Genomic DNA, 17,788 nt, shown 5'->3' with positions numbered 1-17,788 from the left:
CCATGGCCCCAAAGTCTTTGCGGGAGTGGTCTTGACAGCTTCTGGAGGCCCGGCTGTCAGCTCCGCGCCGCTCAAGGTCCCGGTCAAGAGGGAGTTCGCGCAACCAGTGGTGGAGCCATCACCACCTCTCCATGTCAAATTCTTTGTCTTCAGGTAAGTCGAAGCACAAAAAGAAGGCGAAGAAGCACCGGCGCTCTTCGAGTTCTACCCGTCTGTCGGCCGACACTGATGCGGATGGTAGTCGTCCGACTTCGCTCGCGGAGCATATTGGGTCGGTTCTGAGCTTCCCTCCTTTTCCGGGACCCGGGGCGTCCCCTGCCCAACTTTGTAGCTTTTACGAAGCCTCTACTCTATTTTTGGGCAGCCCGACTCTGGCGGCACGCCTTCGGCCCCGTGGACTCGGCTGGGGTATCTAGGCCTTCGATGCTGCCAGCTTCGGCGCCACAGGACCCCAGGGATCTGAAACGGTGCCGGTCGACCTTGTGCGACCTGCGGCGCTGAATCCAGTGGCGACGCCTCCGATGCCGGTTGTGTCCCCAACCAACGTCAACCCCGGCCTCTCCCTCTATGTGGACACTGAGTCAGCCCAGTGTCGCCTGGTACTTTTGTACCAGTGTTCTTCCCTGGTGTTCCATATCGCCCATAGTGGCTTTCGGGGGAGAGTGGTGAGGACTGGGAGGGGTCTGTGGACCCCCTGGCATAACAGTTGAAAGAACTGGAGAGAAGAGTTGGGTGGGGCCAGTGATCTGGACACTTCTCCAGACCTTGGCATGCTATCTCCCCCTACCGTGGCTATGGAGGAGGGTGCATTATACGCAGTGGTGTTCCGTTAGGCGGCTGAGGCCTTCAACCTTGAGCTTCCTACGGTGGCGGTCAGGACTAACCTCCAGACTGAGGTGCTTCAACCGGCAGCGGCCTCTTCGGAGCCCCTGCTGCTGTTCACTGAGGCCCTCACAGACCTCCTTTTGTGCACTTGGTCCAAGCCCAACAGAGGGGCTCCTGTGGATAGGATGATGCCCAACACCACCGCCCGGCTCCGGGCGACCTAATTTAACTCTCCCAACACCCCCCTCCCCGGTTCGACAAACAATGTGGGCTGGACACCGTCGACTTGCTGGGCAGGATGATTTAAACGTCAGTAGCCCTACAACGCTACGCCTGGCTGAGGTGCTCTGACTTTTCGGGTGATGTCCAAGCTACAATTTTGGACATGCCCTTTGATGTCCGTCACTTGTTTGGCGACAAAGCGGACAACGCGCTCGAGCGCTTTAAGGACTCCAGGGCTACGGCCAGGTCCTTGGACCTTGCTTCCACCTCTCTCCCCGCGCAGTCTGCTTTTCGCCCCTTTCGTGGCTATGGAAGAGGTGCCCCGCCACGTTCCGTCCAGGACCATAGGCCTGCACAAACTGTCCAGCCTTTGCGCGGCCAGGGACGTGGGTCCTACTGTCGTGGGTCTGGGGGCCAGCAGGCGGGCCAGTCGACCAGCGCCTCCTCTGCAGCAGCCTCCAAGCCCTCCTAGTCCTACCTTTCAGGGCCACCATTCGCCAGTGGGCGGCAGGATTCGCTATCACCTCCCCCACTGGCTCAACATCACGTTGGACAGGCTGGTTTTGCAGATAGACCGAAGGGGCTACTGCCTCCCCTTCAAGACTACCCCTCCATCCATGCCACCTCAATTCCATCGCATGTCAGACAACCACTTGGCCCTTCTTCAACAGGAAGTTGCGGCTCTCTCGGCCAAGGGGGCCATCAAAGGAGTTCCTGCCTCGGAAGTAGATTGTGGTTGTTATTCCCACTACTTTCTGGTGCCCAAGAAGAACCAGGGTCTGCATCCTATCTTGGATCTCAGGAACGTTAACCGCTTCCTCAGATATATATGCAGCTGCTGGGAATGATGGCCTCTTGCATCATGATTGTTCCCCATGCAAGGCTTCACATGCGTCCCCTTCAGGAATGCTTAGCAAGTCGGAATAACCAGTCGCAGGGTCTCTTAACGGATCTAGTATTGGTAGATGTCTGTACTCATTGCTCTCTGCAGTGGTGGAACCCACAAAACTTATCAAAAGGACAGCCCTTTATAGACCCAGTTCCACAGACAGTGCTAACAGACGTGTCGCTCATTGGTTAGGGAGCTTATCTCCACAATCACACAATTCAAGGCTTGTGGAGTCAAAAACAGAAGGCTCTTCACATAAATCATCTAGAGCTGCTAGCAGTGTTTCTAGCGCTCAAAGCTTTTCAAATTCACCTTGTAGACAGTGCTGTCCTAGTTCGTACTGACCACATGACTGCTATGGTCTTGTATACAAAAACAGGGGAGGGGGGACACACACTCCAACTGTCACGCCTAGCTCAAGCCATATGAAAATGGGACATACTCCACAAAATGTATCTCCTAGCAGAACACCTTCCAGGAGTAAAGAATCAGATTGCCTACCTTCTCGATAGACAGAGGCAGCAAATCCCCGAGTGGGAACTTCACCCTCAAGTTCTCCACCCATACTTTAAGCATTAGGGGTTTCCTCAAATAAATCTTTCCCCACACACAAACGCAAAATGCCCAAGCTTCGCCTCCAGGTATCCACACCCGCTCTCCAAAGGCAATGCACTATGGATGAACTGGTCAGGGATATTTGTCTATGCTTTTCTGCCTCTCCCACTCATCCCATTAGTGATTTGGATACTCGGGCAAACATCCCTCACACTGGTATTGATAGCTCTCACATGGGCCTGTCAACCTTGGTTCACCCCCCCTGCTGGAGCTGTCAATAGTTCCACATCAAAAGCTACACCTCACATTCAGTCTCCTCACACAGAGCCATTGAGAAATCAGGCACCCAGATCCCAAATAACTCAACCTAGCGATCTGGCTCCTGAAGTCAGTTTGGTTATCTGAATCTTCCACCAGACTGTATGAACATTATCATTACCACAAGAGCTTGTTATGCAGCTAAATGGAAACAATTTATCTATTGTAATAATAACAATATCAATCCCCTGGATGCTTCCATACGAAAGATCTGATATTTATTACACTTGCAGCTGTCCGAATTGGCTTACATATCAATCTGCTTACATCTCGTTGCAATAGCTGCGTGCCTACAAAATAGGCAGCACTTGTCTCTCTTTAGAGTACCAGTTATCAAAGGACTGAAGAGTTATACCGCCAAGACTCCCACCCACCCAGTGTGGAATCTTAATATAGTCCTTAAACGATGAATGGGCCTACCTTTTGAACCCATGCATAAATGTGAACTGCAATTTCTCTCATTGCAATCACGTCACTGAAGAGAGTGGGTGAGCTACAGGCATTAACTATAGAAGAACCTTTTTTCCAGCTTCGCAAAGACAGTGGTCTTTCGTACCAACCCTAAATTACTACCTAAAGTATTATCTGCCTTTCACATCAATCAATTGATTTATTTACATGTGTTCTTTCCTCAGCCAGGTTCAATGGCAGAACGAGCTCGACACATTTTAGATGTTAGAAGAGCCATGTTACATTACATAGATTCCTTTCGTAAGACAAAACCACTTTTTGTTGCCTTTGCTCCACCTCACAAAGGCAATCTTGTATCCAAATCCGGTAAAGCTAGATGGATTGTTAAATGTATTCAAACATGTTCTGCGAAAGCAAAGAGACCTTTAACAATACCCCCTAGAGCGCAACCCACTCACAAAATAGGGGCTACTATGGCTTTCTTAGGTAACATCCCCATAGTTGACATTTGTAAGGCTGCAACATGGTCTACACCGCACAAATTCACAAAGCACTATTGTGTAGATGTGTTAGCGAGACAACAAGCTAATGTAGGCCTGGCAGTACTTAGAACACTTTTTCAAACAACTGCAACAGCTACAGGTTAGCCACCGCTTTGGGAGAATACTGCTGTATAGTCTATGCAAAGCATGTGATCTACAGCTCACATGCCTCGAATGGATAATGTTACTTACCCAGTAAGCAGCTGTACTTGGCATGTAGAGCTGTAGATTCACATGCGCCCACCCGCCTCCCCGGGTACCTTTAACTGCTGCAGTTCTTTCTTATCCTATATACATACGCATGGACATCTCTATTCTACACTTACTAACTCCATTCTCACCTCTGTGGGAAAACAATCTAACAATGGCGTCGATGCCCATGCACACTATCACCGAAAGGAGGAGTCACCTACCTTGTGACTGGAAAGACGTCTTTGAAAAAAAACAACTTGAAAACATCCCGACCCAACACTAGATGGCAGGAGTATGCAAAGCATGGGAATCTACAGCTCTACATGCCAAGAACAGATGCTTACTGGGTAAGTAACATTATCCTTTCTGCCTATGGTCCAAAGCATGCTAGATCAGGGCAGAGAGGCTTTTACAGAGCCAGCTGTGGCTAAGGCAATAACCCAAAGAGTGAAGGAAAAAGTACTGTTTCTCATCAAGAGACCCCCCCCCCCTTTACATCAGGACAAAGATGCCAGCAGAATCCCTCATTGTGGCTACGGCACAGTAAAGAGCCAATACACCCATGTCTACAGAACCACCCCCTGTAAAGGAGTGCAAATGAATTAATATTTGGTGGGAAGAAAGATGAACAGGTCAGCAGCAACACAGTGGTGGATAACCAACTGAAATTCCTCTCTAAATAGTTATGCTCCCCAACAGTGAGACTAAATGGAGGCGCTAGTTAAATATCTCCCAGAGTATTTTTTTAAAAAAAGAACAAACTTAGTGCTGCAGGAGGGCAAGACAACTGCCAACACATGTCCGAATGCCACAAAAAATGCCGGTAGTCAGCCCAACACGGCCACACAATTGCGCAGACTCGCTTGACTGAGAATCTCAGGATTTAAGCAAAAGGTCCAGTACGCTATCAATATGCCTTTCATAGGAGACAGCCTATCTGGAGAGGCGGTAGACGAAGCGCTTCAGCACATGAAAAGGAATGAGAACGCCATGGTAATGGGGCCCTACAGTACAAGGGAAGCTTTCGGGAAAGCCTAGCCCAGAAAAAGCAATATAAGCAAAAGGAACCATACAATCACACACATCTGATAGACGTCTAGTTGCAGATTACTTATCTTTGAGTTCTCCCCAGGTGCCAGACAGGCCCTGGAAAATTTTCTTCAGCAGTACCTCTTGGCGTTGGTAGAGGGCATCGTGCAACTCCGTAGCGATGTCATCAATTGAATGTGATGACAACAGAGTCCATATGCTCTCCCCTCCAGGTCAGTTTCTTCTTCTCCCTGCTTTCAGGCGGATCCTCAGGCTGTTTTTCTGGACTGTTTCAATATTTTTGTTGACTGAACAGTGTGCCTTCCTTATTCTCATGTCCACGGGGTTGAAGCCCTGTGGGTCCTGTAGATGGGAGATGCCGGTTACAGACCCTCATGCTGTTTGCATTTGGTGCCTCGGGGAGCACCATGACTCTGAGGAGTGTGACTCCTGTCGTCTGCTTCATCCAAAGGTGTTGTCAGAATGCCGCATAAAGATGTTTGCACGGATGTTGCAGGCTTCCAGTCGTTCTCTGTTCAGGTAAGTTTAGACGCAAGTGGTCGAAGTCTCAGGATTCCCCGACTTCACCGCATATGCTCCACGTCCCTGAGACCCCTTCCCAGCCTCCGGGTGGGGAGTCTGTGCATTAGTCTACCGCGTTCCTTCCCTGGAGTTGGGGTGACTCTGGACCAGATGCAGGAGTATTATTCCTCCCTCCATCCCATTTTTGGGTCTCCGTCTCCCTTTGGTGTGCTTTTCAGCCCCAAGGAGTTTAGAGGAGCCTGACTGAATCCACGCTGGCTAGGTGGCACTCGAATTCAGTTAGGCCCTCGCACCTGTGGTGCCAGTGTCCGATCATCTGAATACTGTGGAGCCAATCGACACCACGCCATTTCCCCACCCTGGTATGACGTTCCCGCATCGGCACCGAATGGTGTCGGGTGCGGGGCTGGCAGTACAGTTTGCCTCGGACACCTTTCCTCCTCCTAAACGACCTCTTACTCGTTTTCTTCTGAGACCAGGTTTTTGGGAGTGAAGGAGAGGAGCTGGGGCTTATGCACCCCATGGACACTGTCCAGCCTCCTCCGAAGGATAGATGGCTGGATGAGTTGGGTGAGACTAGTGGACTTGACTCCTCTGCTGCCTCTTTTTTTCCCTCCCGACCTCGCTACAGAGGTGACCTCCTCCTTCGCTGAGGTGTTGAGAAGGGCATCTGTGGTTCTAGAATGGCAGCTCCCTTGTGTGGAATTGACCACTCATCCATTGATTGCCATACTGCATCAAGGCCATACAGGGGTGGAGCCTGTGCTTCTCTACAATTAAGCAGTATATGACCTTTTATTGGGGGCTTTGGCTAAGCCTGCTACGGTGGGCCCTTTGGACCAGCCTATACCACATAGACAACGCCCTGCCCCCACGGATCCGGACTGCCTTCTCCGGCATCATACTCCACGCAGTTTTGTGATACAGGCCGCAGCAGCCTCCCCTGACCTAAACGCTCTTCCTCACGTCCCTCATAACAGGGAGTCCAGAAGACTGGACACTTGTGGTACTAGTAGTTTCTCCTCCATCAGTTCAGCTTCATGATCAGTTAATACTGCTTGTGTTGTTGGATTCGGTGGCGCTTGTTAACCTGGCTTACAGATGAGACCCGAACCGATCTTACTCTGATATGCCAACGTGGGTAGCAGGCAGCTTAGTTGATATGAATTCCACGGACTCATTCGGTCAACCCATGGCTTTTTCGATACCATTTCGCCGTCCTGTCTGGCTCTGCAACTTTTTTTTTTTTTTGCCCTGAGGCTGTTCAGGCCACCTTGGTAGACGTGCCCTTCACTGCGTCCATCTGTTCGTCTCACATGCGGATTCTAAACTGCAGCTTTTGTGCGATGCACGATTGCCTAGGTTCCCTGTTCTGTATGCGCCATTTTTGTAAGCCTTATTGTCATTCCTAGGGCACTCGCTTTGGCAACCAATATTTTAAAATTGGGACGATACAGAAAAGATTGGCATGGCCCCTGCGCAAGGCTGACACACAAATTTGTGAAGCGTTCCATATTATGCGTGTTTGGTACTTGGTATTCCTTATTGGGGATTTTCAGTTATGATCCTCTGAAGTGATGATGCATGCGGCTTTCCACCTTGTATCTGCACCTTTTTTTTGGGTGCATCTCTCTTCAAACCATGCTTCATTCCATGGAGCGTTACTTATACTCTATTCTAACGTTTTTCTATTTTTCCTCGCAGAATATTGGAACGGGTGGTATAGTCCATGGCCTGCAGTATATTGGCCGTCCCCCAGCCTAGGCACTGATCCTACATAGGCTGTTCCTTTATCAGTGCATTTTAGCACTAATTTATCGTGCTTCTGTTGCTATGCTGTGGCAAGTGGGTCTCCTGCTACTGATCTTTCAGGCTTCCTTGTTGCTGCATCTTGCTTATTTTCATCTGCTGTGGGTGGGGCATGCTCAAGAGCCTACTCTCTTGTACCGCTGCCCTTGTTGTCATTAGACTGATTTAGTTACTTCTTGCTTGAAAAATGCTTTGTACCTTTGTTGTCAGAGGCAACACTTCTTTCTACAAGAGTTCAGTTTCAACACATGGCATTTAGTTGTCTAACTCTTTGTTAGTTCTCGCCTGACCCAGCGCATGCGCTGGTCTGGCGAGGCTTATTGAGAGGCCTCCAAAAAGTGCTACTAGGCCAGCCTAGAGCTACAGTACATGTGCGCGGGCGCGCGCACCGCTTTTACCGCGATTACTTTCACTTTCGCGGCCGCTTTGATGTTTGATCGCGATTGCGATTACTTTCGCTGCCCCGCGGCCGCTTGGCATAGCCAATAGGTCTCGCTTTTGGGACCTTATAAGTATTTAGTTATGCAACTGTTGCATGGCTAAACACTTATAAGGTCCCAAAGGCGAGACCTATTGGCTATGCCAATGCTTGTTTTTAAGATGTTGCCATCTACACTTTTCTCTGAGTTCGTGGCGGTCTTTCATCTTGCGACCCCTTAGCATACGGGTGTTCTTTGAACCTTATCGTTCCGTGTCTCTTGGAATGGATCGCAAGAGGGCTGGTTTGCTCTCTTCAGACGCATTCTTCCTGGTTGATTTCTCTCACGTCCTGTGTTAATGTTTCTAACCCTGAGGGGTTAGTTATACCACTTCTGCCTTATTTTTGACTTCCTTTTTCATGAAGGATTATTTCCCTTGTGTTGTGTTTTCCTTCCTTTGGAAGATGTGGTATCCTTTTTCCTCCATATATGTTGGTATATTGAAGGCTTTTGCTGTGCTTGGACGTACACTTTCTTGGTGTCGTTCCGTGCTCTGTCTCCTGTCGAGACAATCTTTCCTGGACTCGACACTCGTTCTTGTGTGAACAGCAACTCCGTCTGTTGGTTCAGCTTCTCATAACATTGTTTTGTTTTTGTACTCCCACTTTCATGTAGGGCTTGTACCTAGACGACTGTCTTCTATCTTTAGCTGATGCTTCAACCAGGCCCTTTTCTGTCTAATCCACTTTATCGTCCTGTAGACCCATGTTGGGGCCTTGCGTCGTCTTTCTAGCCAGGTTTTTCACACCTGCTGTTTTCGGTGACGTTTTTTTTTCCTCAAACGCCTGATTGAAGCCTCCTTTATCAGTCGCATTGTTTTCAGGGTTTGGCTGCCATTATTTTCCCTGAGTGTGATGTTTTTCACCTTCTCCATCCTCTTATTCACTACGGTCTGCTGATTACTAGACTTCGCACTTGTATATGTTTCTGATGTCATAGTGGTGACGGCGTCAGTCTAAGGCCGATCTCTCTCTCGCTCTCGCTCTCTCTCGCTTTCTCTCTCTCTCGCTTTCTCTCTCTCTCGCTTTCTCTCTCTCTCGCTTTCTCTCTCTCTCGCTTTCTCTCTCGCTTTCTCTCTCGCTTTCTCTCTCGCTCTCTCTCTCGCTTTCTCTCTCGCTTTCTCTCGCTCTCTCTCTCGCTCTCTCTCTCGCTTTCTCTCTCTCTCTCGCTCTTTCTTGCTTTCTCTTTCTCTCTTGCTTTCTCTTTCTCTCTTGCTTTCTCTTTCTCTCTTGCTTTCTCTTTCTCTCTTGCTTTCTCTTTCTCTCTTGCTTTCTCTTTCTCTCTTGCTTTCTCTTTCTCTCTTGCTTTCTCTCTCTCTCGCTTTCTCTCTCTCTCGCTTTCTCTCTCTCTCGCTTTCTCTCTCTCTCGCTTTCTCTCTCTCTCGCTTTCTCTCTCTCTCGCTTTCTCTCTCTCTCGCTTTCTCTCTCTCTCGCTTTCTCTCTCTCTCGCTTTCTCTCTCTCTCGCTTTCTCTCTCTCTCGCTTTCTCTCTCTCTCTCGCTTTCTCTCTCTCTCTCGCTTTCTCTCTCTCTCTCGCTTTCTCTCTCTCTCTCGCTTGCTCTCGCTTTCTCGCTCTCTCTCGCTCTCTCTCGCTCTCTCTCGCTCTCTCTCGCTTTCTCGCTCTCTCGCTTTCTCGCTCTCTCGCTCTCTCGCTTTCTCTCTCGCTTTCTCTCTCTCGCTTTCTCTCTCGCTTTCTCTCTCTCCTGCTTTCTCTCTCTCTCTCTCTCGCTTTCTCTCTCTCCCGCTTTCTCTCTCTCTTTCTCTCTCTCTCTCTCTCGCTTTCTCTCTCTCTCTCTCTCGCTTTCTCTCTCTCTCGCTTTCTCTCTCTCTCGCTTTCTCTCTCTCTCGCTTTCTCTCTCGCTTTCTCTCTCTCTCTCTCTCGCTTTCTCTCTCGCTTTCTCTCTTTCTCTCGCTTTCTCTCTCGCTTTCTCCCTCTCTCTCGCTTTCTCGCTCGCCCGCTTTCTCGCTCGCCCGCTTTCTCGCTCGCCCGCTTTCTCGCTCGCCCGCTTTCTCGCTCGCCCGCTTTCTCGCTCGCCCGCTTTCTCGCTCGCCCGCTTTCTCGCTCGCCCGCTTTCTCGCTCGCCCGCTTTCTCGCTCGCCCGCTTTCTCGCTCGCCCGCTTTCTCGCTCGCCCGCTTTCTCGCTCGCCCGCTTTCTCGCTCGCCCGCTTTCTCGCTCGCCCGCTTTCTCGCTCGCCCGCTTTCTCGCTCGCCCGCTTTCTCGCTCGCCCGCTTTCTCGCTCGCCCGCTTTCTCTCTCTCGCTCGCTTTCTCTCTCTCTCTCGCTCGCTTTCTCTCTCTCTCTCGCTCGCTTTCTCTCTCTCTCACTCGCTCGCTTTCTCTCTCTCTCTCTCGCTCGCTTTCTCTCTCTCTCTCTCGCTCGCTTTCTCTCTCTCTCTCGCTCGCTTTCTCTCTCTCTCGCTCGCTCGCTTTCTCTCTCTCTCGCTCGCTCGCTTTCTCTCTCTCTCGCTCGCTCGCTTTCTCTCGCTCGCTCGCTTTCTCTCGCTCGCTTTCTCTCTCTCTCTCTCTCGCTCGCTTTCTCTCTCTCGCTCGCTCGCTTTCTCTCGCTCGCTCGCTCGCTTTCTCTCGCTCGCTCGCTCGCTTTCTCTCTCTCGCTCGCTCGCTTTCTCTCTCTCGCTCGCTCGCTTTCTCTCTCTCGCTCGCTCGCTTTCTCTCTCGCTCGCTTTCTCTCTCTCGCTCGCTCGCTTTCTCTCTCTCTCGCTCGCTCGCTTTCTCTCTCTCTCGCTCGCTCGCTTTCTCTCTCTCTCGCTCGCTCGCTTTCTCTCTCTCGCTCGCTCGCTTTCTCTCTCTCGCTCGCTCGCTTTCTCTCTCTCGCTCGCTCGCTTTCTCTCTCTCGCTCGCTTTCTCTCTCGCTCGCTCGCTTTCTCTCTCGCTCGCTCGCTTTCTCTCTCGCTCGCTCGCTTTCTCTCTCGCTCGCTCGCTTTCTCTCTCGCTCGCTCGCTTTCTCTCTCGCTCGCTTTCTCTCTCGCTCGCTCGCTTTCTCGCTCGCTCGCTCGCTTTCTCTCGCTCGCTCGCTTTCTCTCGCTCGCTTTCTCTCGCTCGCTTTCTCGCTCGCTCGCTTTCTCGCTCGCTCGCTTTCTCGCTCGCTCGCTTTCTCTCTCTTGCTCGCTTTCTCTCTCTTGCTCGCTTTCTCTCTCTTGCTCGCTTTCTCTCTTGCTCGCTTTCTCTCTCTTGCTCGCTTTCTCTCTCTTGCTCGCTTTCTCTCTCTTGCTCGCTTTCTCTCTCTTGCTCGCTTTCTCTCTCTTGCTCGCTTTCTCTCTCTTGCTCGCTTTCTCTCTCTTGCTCGCTTTCTCTCTCTTGCTCGCTTTCTCTCTCTTGCTCGCTTTCTCTCTCTCTCGCTCGCTTTCTCTCTCTCTCGCTCGCTTTCTCTCTCGCTCGCTCGCTTTCTCTCTCGCTCGCTCGCTTTCTCTCTCGCTCGCTCGCTTTCTCTCTCGCTCGCTTTCTCTCTCGCTCGCTCGCTTTCTCTCTCGCTCGCTCGCTTTCTCTCTCGCTCGCTTTCTCTCTCGCTCGCTCGCTTTCTCTCTCGCTCGCTTTCTCTCTCGCTCGCTTTCTCTCTCGCTCGCTTTCTCTCTCGCTCGCTCGCTTTCTCGCTCGCTCGCTCGCTTTCTCGCTCGCTCGCTCGCTTTCTCGCTCGCTCGCTTTCTCGCTCGCTCGCTTTCTCTCGCTCGCTCGCTTTCTCGCTCGCTCGCTTTCTCGCTCGCTCGCTTTCTCGCTCGCTCGCTTTCTCGCTCGCTCGCTTTCTCGCTCGCTCGCTTTCTCGCTCGCTCGCTTTCTCTCTCTTGCTCGCTTTCTCTCTCTTGCTCGCTTTCTCTCTCTTGCTCGCTTTCTCTCTCTTGCTCGCTTTCTCTCTCTTGCTCGCTTTCTCTCTCTTGCTCGCTTTCTCTCTCTTGCTCGCTTTCTCTCTCTTGCTCGCTTTCTCTCTCTCGCTCGCTTTCTCTCTCTCTCGCTCGCTTTCTCTCTCTCTCGCTCGCTTTCTCGCTCGCTTTCTCGCTTTCTCTCTCGCTTTCTCTCTTTCTCTCTCGCTTTCTCTCTCGCTTTCTCTCTCGCTTTCTCTCTCGCTTTCTCGCTCGCTTTCTCGCTCGCTTTCTCGCTCGCTTTCTCGCTCGCTTTCTCGCTCGCTTTCTCGCTCGCTTTCTCGCTCGCTCGCTTTCTCTCTCGCTCGCTTTCTCGCTCGCTTTCTCTCGCTCGCTCGCTTTCTCTCTCGCTCGCTTTCTCTCTCGCTCGCTCGCTTTCTCGCTCGCTCGCTCGCTTTCTCGCTCGCTTTCTCTCTCGCTCGCTTTCTCTCTCTCGCTCGCTTTCTCTCTCTCGCTCGCTTTCTCTCTCTCGCTCGCTTTCTCTCTCTCGCTCGCTTTCTCTCTCTCTCGCTCGCTTTCTCTCGCTCGCTTTCTCTCTCGCTCGCTCGCTTTCTCTCTCGCTTTCTCTCTCGCTCGCTCGCTTTCTCTCTCGCTCGCTCGCTTTCTCTCTCGCTCGCTCGCTTTCTCTCTCGCTCGCTCGCTTTCTCTCTCGCTCGCTCGCTTTCTCTCTCGCTCGCTTTCTCTCTTGCTCGCTCGCTTTCTCTCTCGCTCGCTTTCTCTCTCGCTCGCTTTCTCTCTCTTGCTCGCTTTCTCTCTTGCTCGCTTTCTCTTGCTCGCTTTCTCTCTTGCTCGCTTTCTCTCTCGCTCGCTCGCTTTCTCGCTCGCTCGCTTTCTCGCTCGCTCGCTCGCTTTCTCGCTCGCTCGCTTTCTCGCTCGCTTTCTCGCTCGCTCTCTTTCTCTCTCTTGCTCTTTCTCTCTCTTGCTCGCTTTCTCTCTTGCTCGCTTTCTCTCTTGCTCGCTTTCTCTCTTGCTCGCTTTCTCTCTCTTGCTCGCTTTCTCTCTCTTGCTCGCTTTCTCTCTCTTGCTCGCTTTCTCTCTCTTGCTCGCTTTCTCTCTCTCTCTCGCTCGCTCGCTCGCTTTAGCTAGTCCAATGAGATTCTGAGACAATGGAGCTAAAGCTCAGTGGCATCACCTGTTGGCTTTCGTTCCCCACGTGTCGGTTCCCACCACCGTAGCGAACTGTTATGTATATGTTGTATATTACCTTCAGACACATTCTGTTCCTCTGCCATGGGTACTGCTATTTACATGCTTGTCCATGTCGTATGACTTTAGTTGCCTGTGTTCCCTACCTCAGTTCTTAAGGTGAAACTTTGCTTTTACTCACCTAAGTTCCGTAGTGTCCAGTCTCTTCGGTCTTATTTCTCCAGGAATTTTTACAAAGATCAGTTTGTAGACCCTCCTCCGGAGATGGTTTTGCGTTGGTATCTAATTCAAAGGTAAGGAATCTGCAGCTAGATGTCTCTTATCAAATGAATAAGTTCCCTTCCTTTAACTCCTTATCTGGTAGAGACAGGATCTAACTGCAGATTCCTTACCCTTCCTCCCATCCACACTGTTCGCGAACTGGGTTCTATTTTTATCTAAAAGATCCCTTTATTGGCATTCAGATGCCTTTTGTGAGGACTAATGGTTTCTCACATGAAGTCTATTTTTTGGCACACTGTTTCCATAGGAGTTTCTATAAGTGGATCAGTGTTTTTGGCGAGGAAACTAGTCACAGAATAAACTGATGTCGATGAGACCTTATATGGACTCCGTCGATGTCACATCCGGTGGACGACGTTGCTACGTATTCACCCGACGCCCTCTACAGACTCAGTCTGCGCTGTAGTAATTTTTACGGATCCAGTCTAGCGCCTGGGGAGAATTTAAAGGTTAGGAATATGCGGCTAGATCCTGACTCTACCAGATAAGGCGTTACCGACCACCGCCCCACAATGGCAATACCACTCAAATTACAACCAGGCCTTTCGCTGCCGAGGAAGAGGCAGAACCCCGAAAGAGGGAAACCACACCTCCAAGCGACACCACAGGGAACCCTCCTACACACTTCACCAGTAGGAAGAAGAATCTGAGGATTCTTACAAGAATGGCAGAGAATTACCTGAGACAAATGGATACTAAATATCATAAAATACAGCTATTGCGTAGTTAGTCACCGCCAAAGACACAACCTCACAATGACTACTTCAACAGGAAGTGAAAGTTGTTAAAGAAGCAATCAATCAAACAGTATGTTAGAGGCATATGAGCTGCAGATTACACACTGCGCATTGATCGCCATCTGGTGTTGGGCCCGGATGTTGCAGTTGTTTTTCTCTTGGAAAGTCTTTGGAAGTCACGAGGTATCTGACTCCTCCTTTGGATCATATTGCGCATGGGCTTCGGCTCCATCCTCGGATTTTTTTCCGCCATCGGGTTCGGATGTGTTATTCGCGCTCCAGTTCGGAACCGTTCCAGTTTTCCAGTTCGGCGCGCAATCCTCCCCCCTTCGACGGTATTGTCTCGCTCACGTTCCCACACTCGACACGACTCAACAATTGTAAGTCTTCGATTCCGGTCGTCGACTAAGGCCTTCTGGCCTACCTGGGCTCCGGTCCTGGCTGATGGAAAGGACTCTATTTAAGAAGTGTCCTCTATGTGGGTCGAAGTTTCCCCACACCGATCTTCATGAGGTGTGCAACCTCTGCCTCTCCCCAGAACACTAGGCACGGGACTGGCCAGCTTGCGCCTCCTTCCGATCGAAGAACGCGATCCGGGACCAACTAGCAAGGATAACAATGGCACACTCGTCGACTTCGATCCCCAACAACCTCTTCGAAGAAGGTGTCAATGTCCCGGAACAGCACACCGAAGAGGGCCTCGTCAGCGCCTCCGAAGTTGACGACTCAGACGTCGAGGACATTACTCCGTCACAGAGGGGCGTGAGTACAGACATCGACCCCGACCCTAAACCCCCCTCCACATCATTGAAAAAGGCTTCGGTCACGCCTTCGCGCCTAGGTATGCACCAAAAGACAGCTTCCCATACCTTGCTTTCGGGCCTGATTAAGAAGCCCATCAAGCCTTCAGGCAGCTCGGGCTCGAGCCAGCCTACCCTCGGCGCCGAAAAAACATCACAACACCGAAAAAGAAAACGCCTGTTTCATCGTCCGCGCCGAGCTCGACACCGAAGCTCTCGGCGCCAAAGACTGGCACCTGCTCCTCGGCACCGATACCACCCTCCGAGCCGAGCAAGAATCCCAAAAGCCTCGACTCCCAAACCTCGAAGCCAAAAGCCACCGAGGAAGTCAAAAGACACTGCTAAACCCCACGGTTCGAAACCAAGAATCCGTGCCGAATCGACGCCGAAAAAACCTACGGCTCCGACACCATCGGCACCAAAGGATCTGCACCTTACAGACTAACTGTTTCAACCCGATCCTTACCAAAAAACCCTCGTAAAAGATCAAATGACTGGTCATTTGTTGCTTAGCACCAGAAAAAGACCACTGGACAAGCCTGCACCAGCTCTACCACCAAAAAGGAGGGACTTTGCCACCTCCCCTTTGAGGATTCCTTCACCTCCTCCAACTCCTCCTCCTCCCCCACCTCATCATTCTCCTACACCATTTCCAGATGATGATGATGACATTATCTACGAAACAGGGGATGGGGCTGACAACCAACCAACAGGGGACTCTACTACAGGCTCCCCAGACCCATGGGACGACTAGAACATCTGACGTCCCTAACGTCCCGCAGGACGAGCTGTACCCTTCTAGACCCTCCCCCCCCCCCCCCCCCCTCCCCTCCCCGAGGACACTATGGGCTTTAACCAACTACTCCATAGGGCTGCCTGCTACCACGGGGGCACACAGACCCTGTAGAGAAGGACTTCTCTCAGATACATTCGACACTGCACACAGGTCTACCTCAATCCTGCTGATGCTTAAGGGATTTATTAAGCACGCACCAGAGGCTTTTAAAGACCCAGTTAGTGCCAGGGTCATTAACCCACATATTGAGAAATATAAAGCCGCCCCAACAGACCCACGCTATATTAAAGGCCCCGCACCACTAGACTCCCTGGTAGTCTCCAATGCGAGAAAACGTGCCAATTCCCAGGCATCAGGTGAGGCACCACCACCAGATAAGGAGTCTAAACTCCTAGACGCCTCTGGCAAACGAACAGCGTCTCAGGTGGCCAACATCTGGCGTATCACTAACACCCAAGCGCTCCTAGCCAGATATGACCGGGCACATTATGATGAGCTGGAGACAATCATGCAACACCTCCCTGATAAATATAAACATAAGGCCAACAAATTGATTCAAGAGGGCAAAAACATTACAAACACTTCCATTCATTGTGCCCTTGATGCTGCTGACACCGCCTCAAGGGCAATTAATACCAGCACCCTTCTGCGTAGGCATGCTTGGCTACGCATCTCAGGTTTCAAACCTGAAGTTCAAAGTGCCATCCTCAACCACCCCTTTGATGAGAAACATCTGTTTGGTCCTAATGTCGATATAGCCCTCGAAAAAATGAAGGACAGACACGGCAAAATCTATGGGAGCCTTGCAGTCGCAAGCTCTCAGGCGCTCCTTTCGCTTTTCCTCCTTTAGAAGCAACACCAGAGGCTACTCCTCCGACAGCGCCTCCACTTCCTACAAAACCCCTACCCAATCCTCCTTCACTAGGGGTTATCAAAGAGGCAGTTACAGAGGTAACAATAACAAAGGCAGAGGCAAAACTAACACCTCCCGCTCTGCCTCCACCCCCACCCAGTGACTTCCCTCCACTTCCCCCAGACTATTCCACTCCAGTCGGGGGCAGACTCCACAATCTCCTTCCTGTCTGGGCTACCATCACCTCAGACAGATGGGTACAACAAATAATCCAATCAGGCTACTGTCTAGAGCGAACATCTACCTCCCCTCTCCCCAACCATTCCATCCAAACAGCGCCCAATGTCACAGGAACATTTGTCACTTCTAAAGCAGGAGGTAATCTCCATCCTACAAAAAGATGCAATAGAACTAGTTCCTGCCCACCAACAAAACAAGGGAGTTTACTCCCTATATTTTCTCATACCAGAAAAGGACGGCTCTCTCACGCCCATTCTGGACCTCAGACCCTTAAACCAATACATACACTCAGACCATTTTCACATGGTCACACTCCAGCAACTGCTTCCTCTGCTCTCCCAAAACGACTTCCTAACCACCATAGACCTCAAGGACGCCTATTTCCACATTCCCGTTCACACCGCTCACAGGAAATTTCTCAGATTCGTAGTGGACGGTCACCACTAACAATTCAAAGTACTCCCCTTCGGAGTCACCACAGCCCCAAGAGTGTTTACCAAGTGCCTAGCAGTAGTGGCAGCACACCTGAGAAGACAACACATCCACGTCTTCCCATATCTAGACGACTGGCTTATAAAAGCCAGCTCATACAACCAGTGTGTACAACGCACTCACGCCATGATCCAACTACTTCCCGACCTGGGCTTCACACTAAACTACGCAAGTCCCTTCTGCGTCCCTCCCACGTACAACAATACCTCGGTGCCATCATAGACACCTAAAAAATGTTAGCCTGCCCCAGCCCTGCCCGGATAGCAAGCATACAAGCTCTTCGCGCCAAATTTCAACCTCAACACTCACTTCCAGCCTGAGTGTTTACGCAACTTATAGGGATGATGGCCTCTTGCATATTCATAGTACCTCATGCAAGACTCCAGATGCGTCCTCTCCAAGAGTGCCTAGCACGCCAGTGGAACCAGGCTCAAGGTCAGCTAACAGATCTGGTGTTGGTAGACGGTCGTGCCCATCGCTCTCTGCAGTAGTGGACCACCAAAAACCTTTCCAAAGGGTGACCGTTCCTAGAGCCCGTTCCTCAAATAATTCTAACAGCGGACGCATCGCTCTCCGGCTGGGGAGCCCATCTACCACATCACACCATGCAGGGCAGGTGGACACCTCAACAAAAGTTACTCCACATCAACCATCTGGAGTTACTGCCCATATTTCTAGCCCTGAAAGCCTTGCAAACACACGTCTCAGGCAAGGCTGTCTTAGTCCGCACAGACATGACAGCAATGTACTACATCCAA

General features: G+C 51.0%; 1 protein-coding gene and 1 non-coding gene across 2 annotated transcripts in view; both read left to right on the top strand.

The window, feature by feature from the left end:
- The window catches only part of HDAC1 (histone deacetylase 1), a 207,262-nt gene that overhangs the window by 168,868 nt on the left and 20,606 nt on the right, over nucleotides 1–17,788 (top strand). The window lies entirely within an intron of this gene.
- Nucleotides 6,944–7,046, top strand: LOC146857783 (U6 spliceosomal RNA). Its single transcript, XR_014980282.1, has one exon. It is a non-coding gene; the product is annotated as a U6 spliceosomal RNA (small nuclear RNA).

This window comes from Triturus cristatus, chromosome 3_2 (genome assembly GCF_964204655.1).
Source record: "Triturus cristatus chromosome 3_2, aTriCri1.1, whole genome shotgun sequence".
Lineage (NCBI taxonomy): Eukaryota > Metazoa > Chordata > Amphibia > Caudata > Salamandridae > Triturus > Triturus cristatus.
This window is presented reverse-complemented; position numbering and strand designations above follow the sequence as displayed.